We start from the raw sequence: 12249 nt of genomic DNA, 5'->3' as shown, positions 1-12249 counted from the left end.
GGAGTGCCAATCCTGCCACCAACCCCCAAATTATCCCTGCAAATTGGAGGACCTCCTTGCAGGGCTAGATATAGATTAACGTCATACCCAGGATGTAGCAATTGAAGGTTAAAGGCCTTGTTCAAGAGCCCAGTGAAGTAGGATCACTCCTGGCATTCACTGGATTCAAACCAGCAACCTAAAAAATCCATATAAAAATTGTAATTAGCACCTTTTAATGGGAAGTGTCTCTGTGTAATTGCTGTGACAATGCTGAGAATGGAGGTGCATAGCAGGCTGCTATGGGAGCTATCCTCTAAATTTCCCCCTCCTGCCTGGCAGGGGCACACTGCACTCCCTCCGCAGCATGTGAATCTGCAGCATTTCCATTACAAACACCAGTATGATTTCTGCCATCGTCTTGCACCATTGCACTTTTCTATCCATTAACTCTTTGTTACATGTCCGTTACCGTTTAAGCTTCCTCAGCCCAATTTGGAGACCTCCCTTCCTGCATATGTATTTGCATGCCTAGTAAATGACAGCAGTACATCCATACAAGGATTTGCATTTCTGCCTGGTTTGGTTGGGGACAGGAAATTGAAATGCTTTCTGCTGCTGCTACTGTATTTGCACCTAGAGTGGGTTATATGAAAGGGAGGGTTATGGTGGTTATGGTCTGGGGGGATCTATGGCAGCACATCCTCTGGATGTGTGGGTGAGGCTGGGATTGTGTGACCTCCCACATACCGGAGAGGGGGGTAGTATTTATAGGAACATTAAAAGTACCTTCAGCTGCCCGCCATGTCTCACTGTTGATGTCAAACACCCCCCATTAACCTTTTGTTTGCATAAGGAGAGCATCGCCACCCTGGATCGCTGCCATCTGACTGTAATTATTTCATCCTTGCTGTTTAAATCAGGCGAAGATGGGTTTGTGAGAAATTTATGAACTCCTTTTCTTGTTTTATAAATAGCCCAACATTAATTACAACACAATCACATTACAAAGACAGCATGCATATAGTATATTAAATAAAATCTTAAAAAAAAATTGTTATGCCATCCTGCATCTGTTGTTCGGACTAGATTGCAATAATTTTTTTTGTTTATCATTGTTTTCTGAGTTCGCAACTGTGTTAAAGGCAGCACTTGTATTGTGTTTCAGAGGCAGGGTATTTGCATAACCAATTAACAAAGAAAGCATTTTAAGTCCCACCCCAAAGTACCAAAAAAGTACCCCAGTGTAATGACAGGCTAGAACGGAGGAGGCAGACCCCGGAATGCGGAAGCAAACTTGTTTATTTAATAAGCCGGGAGCAGACAGAGCCAAAGGGATGTTCCAAAATCGTAGTTGGGTCACAGGTGGTGGTCGGGAGCCGGGGGGGTCAGTCCTCACATGAGTGTTCAAGGCGTATTCTGCCCACAAGAGGTGGGAGGCCCATTCTGTGGATCTGTCTCGACATAATAACCGCAGCAGCTTGGACACTTCCTGGTTAGTTCTTTCTGCCAACCCATTGGATTGGGGGTAATAGGAGGAGGACAGGCTCAGAGAGATATTAGGCTTAGAACAGAAAGCATGAAATACTTGCAAGGAGAATTGAGGACCCCAGTCAGACACTATGTCTTCTGGGATACCGTAGTATCGGAAAACCCAGGCAAGGAGAATCTCGGCCAGCTCCATCGCCATCGGGAGCTTCAGGAGAGCAAGCAGCCGACACATTTTTGAGAAGTGATCTACCATGGTAAGGATGACGGAGTTTCCCTTTGAGAGGGGAAGATCCGTGATAAAAATCCATCGCCAGATGTGACCAGGGATGTGACGGGATCGGTAGAGGGTGAAGGAGCACAGCAGGTAGTAAGTGCGATGCCTTCAGCTGGGCACATTCCGGACAGGAAGCCACGTACCATCCAGGCCACCAGTACCGTCGCACCACCAGCCAGAGCGTCGCGGAGACTCCCGGGTGTCCGGTGCTCTGTGAGGTATGGACCCACCTGAGGACTGCATATAATATAATATGCATATAATCTTCCAGGTGGGCATCCGGTAGGTGGCAGCGTGCGTTCGTTCGCGGTTCGGAGGGTCTCCTCCAGGGACCAGGAGATGGTGGCTGCAAAACAACTAACAGTTATTAATTAATACATTGTATGCATATTACATTCCATTGGGGCAATACATTAAAGCTTAATGCTAATGTATTAAATGTGACGAAACATGTAATCAAGCAATTCAGCATTTGCTTTGTCCCACGGTGCACTGCCTAAAACACATTTTACAACTTATTTATGGATTAACATGTGTTATCAATGAACTGTCAACATGTATGAAATGGAGCAATGTCATGTAGTATGGATACAATGGAATAACTGATAACTGTTAGAGAGAAAGTGATCTTGAAAATCCAAGGGGTGTGCATTGTTCCCCAGGTTCCCCTGATCAATGCACACTTCATAGGACATGGCTGTCCCATTTTCTTTCAGAGCTATTAACCCTTAAGTGCAGGGGTGCCCTGTGTAGCTTAGTTCTTTCCCTGTTCCACCATAAATGATACAGCTCAAGAGCTGTGTGGTAATTAGCACAAGGAGTTGAATCAGGTGTGTTAAATGAGGGGAAACCCAAAAATGTGCAGGGTTGATATGGCCCTCCAGGACTGGAGTTGGGCACCCCTGGTTTAGTGCTTTGCCCCAATGGCATGTAATATGGATACAGCATACTAATTAATAACTTAGAGAAAGTTATTCTGAAAATGCAAGGGTTGTGCATTGTCCCCCAGGTTAACTTCATAGGACATGGCTGTCCCATTTTGTTTCAGAGCTGTTAACCCCTTAGTGTGTTGCCCCATTGCACTTTAAAATGGATGCAATATAATAATTAATAACTATCACAGACAAAGTCTGAAAATCCAAGGGGTGTGCATTGTTCCCTGTAGTCCACTGATCAAAGCACACTTCACTAGATGTGCCTGTCTTGTCTAGTTTTAAAGTTATTAACCCATTCATGTACTGTCCCATTGCACATTATACGGATACCTTCGAACATTCAAAAATTAATTAAAAATCATACATAAAGCAATCTGGGAAACAAAGGGGTGTGCAACAGTCGTCATGAGCCAAAAATGCTAAACCACCATGCCATTACAGCTGACATTATTATATTATTATATTATGACACTATTATATTGGCTATTAACACGATTTTGCACAAATCACGAAATGGTTTGAAGCGCAAAAATAATCGGTGTGCATCGTTGTCTGTGTACTGTACATCACAATTCTGTCATTAAAAATGCCGCACCTTACTACCGTTAAATGTTATTAAAGCCAGAAAACTGAATATCAAATATGAAGCTAACTTAACCGCGGTGCCCCAGGTAAACTTGACTTAGCCCCTCATCATTTAGCTAGAAAATTCCCTGGTCAGCGTGTTGGTGGAATAGCGAAGGTTACTGAACTGGATGGGTTGGTGACATTTTATGAACACGAAATACGTGTTGCATACATCAATTCCTGATAAAAGTACACTATTACAGAACTGCAAAGATGCAATTCCAAGTTGTAAACTGGCTCCGGAGCTTCCCGCCATGTTGCGATATTCTGAAGCGTCATGGAGTGGGCGTGCTCAGATGGTTAAAGGTGTGTTCACTCCAAATTCCAGCTGACCAATAGACGTGTAAGCTGCTCAGGCCCGCCCACCCATTAAAACAGTGCCACAAATCAGAAGCAAAAAAGCATTAATTCAAAAGCAAGGAAAAACATTCCAGAAGCAAAACAAATTAGAGAAGGAAAAAATGATTTTATTCGACTTTTTTGATATTTAAAATACATATTTTCATTCTGATACTTAATAATTTGTTTGCGGTTTTCAAAATTTTGATTAATACTTTTGGCACAAAATTAACTCCATAGGATGGAGCTAGAATGGGCGTCGCCCGATCGGTTGATGTTTGCGGATCATACTGCCAGGAAAGAGCATCTGCCTTGATATTCTTGGAACCTGGAAGGTACCTGGTGGTGGGAGATGTTGATGGTCGAATTATACCTTGTGCCAGGGCTTCACGGATATATTCCTCCATCGCAGCTTCCTTGGTGACGGACAAGGGATAGAGCCTTCCTTTCGGGAGTGGTTCTCCTTCAGTGAGGTCTATCGCGCATTCTCACAGTCCCTATGTGGTGGCAACTGGAAGGTGTCGTGGAAGTCCACATAGTCCTCGGGAATGGAGGTAAGGTCCTCTGGGTCTGGGCTTTCTACTAGAGATGCACAACAGGGTACAGTAAAACACTGAGAATAACATTGGGGAGACCAGGCCACGAGCTCCCCAGATGACCAGCAGATACGGGGATCGTGGTCCTGTAGCCACAGGGGAATGATGGGATCTTTAGTGCAAGGAAGAATCAAAAAGGTTAGAGTTTCGGTATGAAGGATACCAACCAGCAAGGTGACAGCACGATTGATGGGTGATTCTTCCTTTAGGCAAGGGCTCCCCGCTAACTTCTAGGACCACGATAGGATTGGTGAGGGGCTACAGTGGTATACATAACTTCTGCGCTAAAGTCAGATCCATGAAGTTGACCGCAGCTCCGGAATCAATCAGGGCCTGTGTGGATTGCGACTCCCCTGTGAATGCAACTTCGACGAGTAATGTTGATTGTGCCTGCGAGATTCACAAAAAGATGGAATGGCCTACCTTGGTGGATGGTTCAGAGCGAGAGGGACGAACAGGACAAGAGTGGAGGGTGTGTCCAGGTTTGCCGCAGTACAAGCACAACCCCTGGATGGTGTGGCGTCTCCACTCGGTTGGGGTGAGAGGGGATCTTCCAAGCTGCATAGGTTCGGGACCCTCGACAGGAACGGGTCCTGGTAGTGCTAGCAGACGGGAACGCCGGCGACGGCGTTCTCGGAGGCTGTTATGCAGTATGATGGACAGCCCGATTGTTACGTGCCGTAAGTTCTAGGAGGAGCCCTGCCGACTCTCCGGACCTCCCTCCCTCGTCGCCATTCGCCGGCTGCATCTTGGCTCCGCCTTGCTGACCAGATCCCGCCCACGGCTCCTCCAATGCGTCGCGCGTCACTTCCTGGTTCCGGGAGCTGAAAAGCCGACAGGAAGACACCTCAGGAGCTCTGCTCGTTTTGGTTTTTCTGTGATTGGTTTGCTTATTGTTTTGATTATATGTGTATGACTGGTTTTGGCTTCTGGACTACGACTTTCGCTTCTTCCCTCTCTGGTACTGTTGCTCTGATTTGTTTGATTTGCTGGTTTTCTGATCTCCCGCCTGTCTTCTGACTATTCTTTTGCTCGCCCTTTGGATACCGTGTCTCGGCCTGTGTGTTGTCTGTACATGTCTTTTTGGTGCGTAAGGAGTGACTGCCATTTTGTTTTGCGTCCGTGGTGTTTACTGTGTGTTTTGGATAGGGAGCCAGGTTTAGTCTTTGTCGTTTTGTTCACTTATTTTCACTTAGGGATTAGCTCAGTTTGGGACGTGCTCATTAGTTGTTTTGATTGTTATTTTTGGCGTGGGTCACTCCCGAAGTTCGTTGCACCTCCTGTTTGTGAACGTGTTGTGAAAAATAAAAAAACCATAAAAAAAGATCCCTCCTGTGTCCCTTGTTCCCGTTCCCTTATTCCCTGGTTGTCTTGTCTTCCCCTCTCCCTCTCCTCTACCTTTCTGGCGGTCCCTGACCCTAGACAGGGGATCGTAACACCGATGAAATCCTCGAAGGACAGTGCGGAGCCTCTGGACATTAGTTAGTCCTGAATCTCAGGGTTAAGGGCACATTGGTACAGTATAATATACGGATGCAGTCCTCTGGCCAGCATAACCAGGCCGTAATGGTCCGGATCTCTAGGGAGAATTCCGCTACGGTCCAGGAACCTTGTCGGAGGTCTACCTGACGCTGCGCCCCACAGCGGGGTGATGGAAAATCTCCTTGAAGGCTGCTTGAAAGTCTTGAGCCAACTCTAGAAGGGGGCTGTCATCGGACCAAAGGGCGGTTGCCCAGTCGCGGGCTCGGCCCGTGAGCAGCGAGATGATGAACCTGATACGTGCCGTTTCCTCGGTGAAGCGATCTGGATGCTCCTCGATGTAGAGGCCACACTGCATGAGAAAGACCCAGCAGTGGTCTGGGTTGCCATCATATTTTTCCGGCATGGCAACCGGCACCGGGCGAGAGGCCCGTGGAGGGGAGTTGGTGCTCCGTGGGGTCCATTCATTTTGCCGAAGTATTCGGTAATGACAGGCTAGATCGGAGGAGGCAGACCCCGGAATGCGGAAGCAAACTTGTTTATTTAATAAGCCGGGAGCAGACAGAGCCAAAGGGATGTTCCAAAATCGTAGTCGGGTAACAGGTGGTGGTCGGGAGTCGGGGGGGTCAGTCCTACACAGACGGACGAGACGGGATTCCGATGGGACAGGAGGAATGGGACCGATGAGGGAGCGGATCAGGACAGGGCAGGTCGGCAGGGCAGGCAGGCAGGAGAGGGGAAGACACAAGACAAAGAAAGTGCTTGGTATGGCACATTAGGAAATGGCAACAACTGCATGCTACGTCTGCCAGTGTTAAATAGTGGAGCGATCAGCTGTTGATCGCCTGTATGTGCTTGGTCCCGCCCGAGTGGGCGTGACACCCAGCTGGTTTGGTACTTTTGGTACTGGAACGTTTGGTACTGGAACTTGCCCAGAAGTCAATGGAAAAGGAAAAGTACCAAAAGTACAGTACTTGGTGCAGTGGAAAAGTGCCCTTAGCCAACCAATCTGCAGATTATCCTCACAATAATCAATTTAGATATTGTCACAGTAAAGATCTGCCCTTCGTTATATACTTCAAATGTGACCAAAGCAGATGGCCTCATTGAATGAGCATCACTGGAAATGTGACCCTGATCAATGCTCTATATAACTTGCAAACCTGCAGACTCCAAAGGACCAAAGTCTCCTCAGGAAGTAGAGGCTGCCCAATCCCATTTTGTATAGGGCCTCTGTGTTCACAGCCCACTCCAGCTTGTTATACTTCTAGGTAGCTATATGTGTCCACCACTTCCACATCCTCTCCATCAATACAGGGGGATTTTTGATCTCCTGAAACCAACCACCATCTCTTTGGTCTTCCCAATGTTGAGCTGCAGCTGGATTTTATTGCACCACTCAACAAAGTCCTTCACCAGATTCCAGTATTCCCCCTCCTAAGTAGGCAGATTGATGCTTCCGTTGAGTATGACTGGCTACAAAAGGAAGCAGACTGAGGCCTCCACTATGGATATGATTGGCTGTATAAGGAGGCAAATTGAGGCCTACTCTGCATGTGATTGGCAAGATAAGGAGGCAGATTGAGGCCTACTCTGCATATGATTGGCTGGATAAGGAGGCAAATTGATGCTTGCTCTGCATATGATTGGATGGATAAGGAGGAAGATTAAGACCTACTCTGCATATGATTGGCTGGATAAGGAGGCAAATTGATGCTTGCTCTGCATATGATTGGATGGATAAGGAGGAAGATTAAGACCTACTCTGCATATGATTGGTTGGATAAGGAGGCAGATTGAGGCTTGCTCTGCATATGATTGGATGGATAAGGAGGCAAATTGAGGCCTGCTCTGCATATGGTTGGCTGGATAAGGAAGCAGATTGAGGCCTCCACTGCATATGACTGGCTGGATAAGAAAGGCAGCAGTGCTGTCACCCTCACAGCCTGTGTGGTGATGAACCCTGTTTTGGACCCCAAATGTGACTGAAATCACAGCCTTTGAGAAAGGTTGCACTCTACAATCTACAACAATAGCTATCATGAGCGTAACTGGTGTTAGTATGACTAAACTTGTTTAATCCAAGTTACTTTCTCAAAATCACACCTGTGTTTTTAATGTGCTATTTGCCTCAATTGCATGTTGTTGTGGCATCTGCTAAAGTAAAAGTAAAGTTTAAACATTAAGCATGTTATATATTACATAAGGGGCCTTATATCTTCTCAGTAGCGAAGGAGGCGAGGGAGCCCATCACAGCAAAATTTATCAAGGGGGACAACCCTCCCTCCACCCCCAGCTCGTAAATTTTATGAAGTGCCCCTTCTGACAATAGGTGATCATGCAAAATCCACAACAATTTACAGAGAACCCTGCCACCCCAGGTTGGCAAAGTTAACCGGGGGCCCTCCCCATTCCTGTCAGCAACACCTGCTGTGAAACTCCCTTGCCCCGGTACCTTCTGTCAATAGTAAGACAAGCACATTTCTATGAAGCATATTGTTTTGAATCATTTGATCTTTCTGTTGTTAAACTAGCAATTGTGGGGTCAGAGAATGAATGTCTGCTCGTTGTCTTGTGTCTACATCTGCATGTTTGAGGGTCACTGACCCTGTGTGTGTGTGTGAGAGAGAGAGAGAGAGAGAGAGAGTGAACATACATAGCCAATAAACCTGATTCTGGTTCTGTTTGAGGCTCAGAATGGTTGTTGTGTTTCCTTTCTGCTCAATTGTTGCTCATTACTACTATTACTACTATTTTATACATTTTATTCTACTTCTCATCATAGGTTTTATTGTAGGGTTTCCTTGGCTTTTCATACTAAGAAGTGGTGGCCTGATTGCTCACAGCTGACTTTTGCAAGCAAACAGTAATGGAAGGGATCTGATCCCCCCACTCACTCCTTACACCAGCAGCCCACTTTCAGGACCCTGTTTAGCTGGGGGTGCGGTCTCTGACAGCCCCTTCTCTTTCATTTCCATACCTATCTATCCAGCATATTTGGAAAGCAGGATTATCCATTGGTTGTGAGGATGAGGTGGGATGCAAATGCAGCTATTTGCATGTACCCAAATGGCATCAGGCTGCCACATGTCAGAGCCTGTGGACATTACAGTGGACAATGGAGCTACACAAAGTGGCTATATTTGGATCATGATTTCCTGCAGTTGACTCATGGGCAGAGAGATTAGCAGCCCTGTAGGGCAGCACTAGTGCCTCTAGAAGGGTGTGAAACTGGGCACAGTGCCACATGGCGGCAGAAGTAATGAAGGTGCTGAAATGGCTGACTCCCACAGCTAAGGGGCAAGCCAGTGTTTATAAATGACCCGCCTATTGTTGCGTCTCCAATGGCAACATGACGGTGTGGCTACTCACCCTATGCCAAATGCAAAACGTTCTCCAATATCAGCCTAATCCAGGGCTAGACATAAGGATTTAGGAGGGCACAGCCACTTTGGCCTTGGCTATTCATATTTTTTCTAGGGCACAAGGCCATTAAGCCTGGGCACAAGGCCAAAATTACTGTAATTACCAAGTTTAGACAACCTACGCAATACGACCTTCGATTTGAGACAGAATATATATATATATATATATATATATATAGCTTTATTTCAAAAAACAAAATCCAACAATAAAGGAGCCGTCAATATTTTTGTATTTGTTTGCTCAGAACACCCGTATTCTTTTAGTGTACATGACGATTGACTTGACGTTCGTTTTTTGCACACTGCACGCTACCAGTCCTATATCCTCCCAGCAGTGCTTGGTACTTCTCTGAGTCAAATCTGCTCTGCCTCGGCAAATGTTTTTTTACAACACCATCTGACACTTACCTGAACGAAGTAGATAATTTGCAATATTTTGCGGCAGTAGCCGCGAGTTCAGCTTGCTTTCTTTTACGTTCTCGATCTTTGCGAGGCATGGTGACAGCATAAGCAGCAGACGACAACTACACGATGATTACCGAAGAGGACACCTATCTGTTATTCGGAAACCGTCGGATGGCTTTTCCAATCAAAAACGTAACCCCCGATGATGCACCATTGTCATTGCTGTGGCTCCATAGTAGGCTGGACGATACATACCGTACCAGCCAATCATGCGACGAACACATGATCGTATTAGTCCAGAATTCATTGCGGTTCATTCAGTAGTTGGGAATTACGAGATGTGCGGGTCGACCTCGTTTCTCGTATCGAAGGTTGGGTTCGGGTTCAGTACAGATGCATCGATTGTTGACGAGGTAAAGTGGACCGTGTCGTGCGCAAGTCTTTTGTGTAATGAACGTTACTTTCGGTAAAAAGGGGGCATACGGCCAGACAAACATTAAAGGCAGGCCAATCTTGGCCGTAAGGTACTTCAATTTTGAGGAGGTGTGCGGCCAATTTTGAAAGGCACGACGGCCATTGGCCGCGGTGCCGCGGCTTATGTCTAGCCCTGCTAATCAAATTACTGAGTGCCATATGAGTGGCAACAGCAAGGGAGCAGAGAGCTGGAGACACTAAGAGCAGAAGGATGATGACATAACTTTTGCCTCCATAGCAACCACATACAAATCCAGGGTGCTTTATAAAAATGCAAATAATCATGCTCAGATCAGAGAAAGACATGAAGATTAAAAGCCATCAGCACTCAGAGCACTCAGAAAAGTTCAAAATATGCTGTATGTTCACTGTCAAAGTCATTGTTTTGGTGTTTCAGTCAGCATTTTTTTCATATTTCTATAATATTTCAGCGAGTTATGAACTGAAATACACGAGATAGATACGCAGCATCGCCGACAATGCTGTCGACTCCAGAGGGTTCATTTTATTTGATATTCTGTACTTTGGTGACATAGTGGTGCAGTGGTTAGCACTGTTGCCTGGCACTTCTGGGACCAGGGTTTGCACAATCTGCCCTTATCATCAGGGGGATTCCTCAGGGTACTCTGGTTTTCCCCACAGTCCAAAAACATACTGAGATGAATTGGAGTTACAGATGTGACTGTAGTTCTGCTAATATGAATGAATGATGTGTGAGTGTGTCCTGTAAAGGGTTGGCGGCCCATCTTAGGTTGTTCCCTGCCTTCTGCCCATAGGATCCGGACCTCCTGTGACCCTGAATAGGACATGCAGGTACAGAAGATAGATGTTTTATAGACATTTTGTATCTACCTCATAGATACTCTATACTTATAATTTTGGCATGCTTTTACATGTCAAATATATGTTTAACCAGTGTAGTGAAAATATACTAATTTCCAGTGATTGTAGAGAGAACATCTTCTTATAGGATGTGTGGTACTCACCGCATGAGACAAGCAGACTGAAGATGAAATAAACCAGAACATTTTTCAGGACATTTCCTCATACCTCAACTGATCCTTGGATTTGCTTATCCCAGTGGACCTCCGGCCATATGCACGTGAAATATTCCAAAGCCGAAAGCTTCCCACCTCAGACCTAATAAATTGCTTATTCCAGTGTTTCCTATCCTGGTCCTCAAGGGCCCCCAGAGAGTCTATGTTTTTGCTCAAGTAAAGTGGCCTCATTTTCTCCTGTTGATGCAAGTTCTGGTTACAAATAAATAATCTCATTTCATTCCAACACTTTTGGGAGGTTAATTGTGAAATTAAATTGAAGGCATTTTTGTAAACATTAAAGTATTGATATAAACTTGACCACCATCAAAAGGGTATAATTATATCTGCTGATATCAATAATTTCTTGCTGATTCCTTGTAGGGGTAGAAGAAAAGCTGTGGTATTCTCTGGTCCCCACACTGTAAAAAATGACAACCCAATTTCGTTAACACTACATATGTATATTTACTAATTTTACTCGTCTTCTTCAGTTCTGTAATACTGACTCAATTTCATTTGCTTACAAAATTTTAATGAGAAATAATACATCAAACCAACGTTAAGTCATTAAGCTTAAAAATCTGACATTCGAACGAGACTTATACCAACGTTTACTGTGGGAAAGAGACTTCAGCTACAGCTAGCCTACTTCTGACTGTGGAAAAGGTACGTGCAAATTGTTTTTGTTCAATACATTGTGTGCACCATATGCAGAAGTTCTATTTAAAAAAGCAAAGTATTTTGATATAAACAGACTAACTCGTAGCTTAGGGCTGGCGTGCAGCCTAATTAAGCATTTAGGCCAAGAGGTCATTTTTTAAGATTATTATTTCCATGTCTGTATTTCTGTAGTGAACCATGTTAAGTGTGCATAATTTTGAAATACAGTTAAATTTGATTCTGTGAAATGTCTTCTCAAGCACCAAAAGATTCATTAATCACAGTTTGCCCAGCCATAATCACGGTATTTTACCGTGCATTTACTCTGCTGTTAGCTGAATGAGTTGCCCCAATATGATGTAAAATCTGCTTGCAAATATAGAAGATTTTTGTACTAACTAGTACTAATTGAACAAATTTAACTGTACATGCCATAACGTCTTTCCTTGATCATGCTTTCCTTGATCAAGCATTTGTATATTTCACTTTTTATACTTTCTTCCAGTAAATGAATCCTAATGAACT

The sequence above is a fragment of the Paramormyrops kingsleyae genome, chromosome 19 (assembly GCF_048594095.1).
Source record: "Paramormyrops kingsleyae isolate MSU_618 chromosome 19, PKINGS_0.4, whole genome shotgun sequence".
NCBI lineage: Eukaryota > Metazoa > Chordata > Actinopteri > Osteoglossiformes > Mormyridae > Paramormyrops > Paramormyrops kingsleyae.
Note: the sequence above shows the minus strand (reverse complement) of the source record.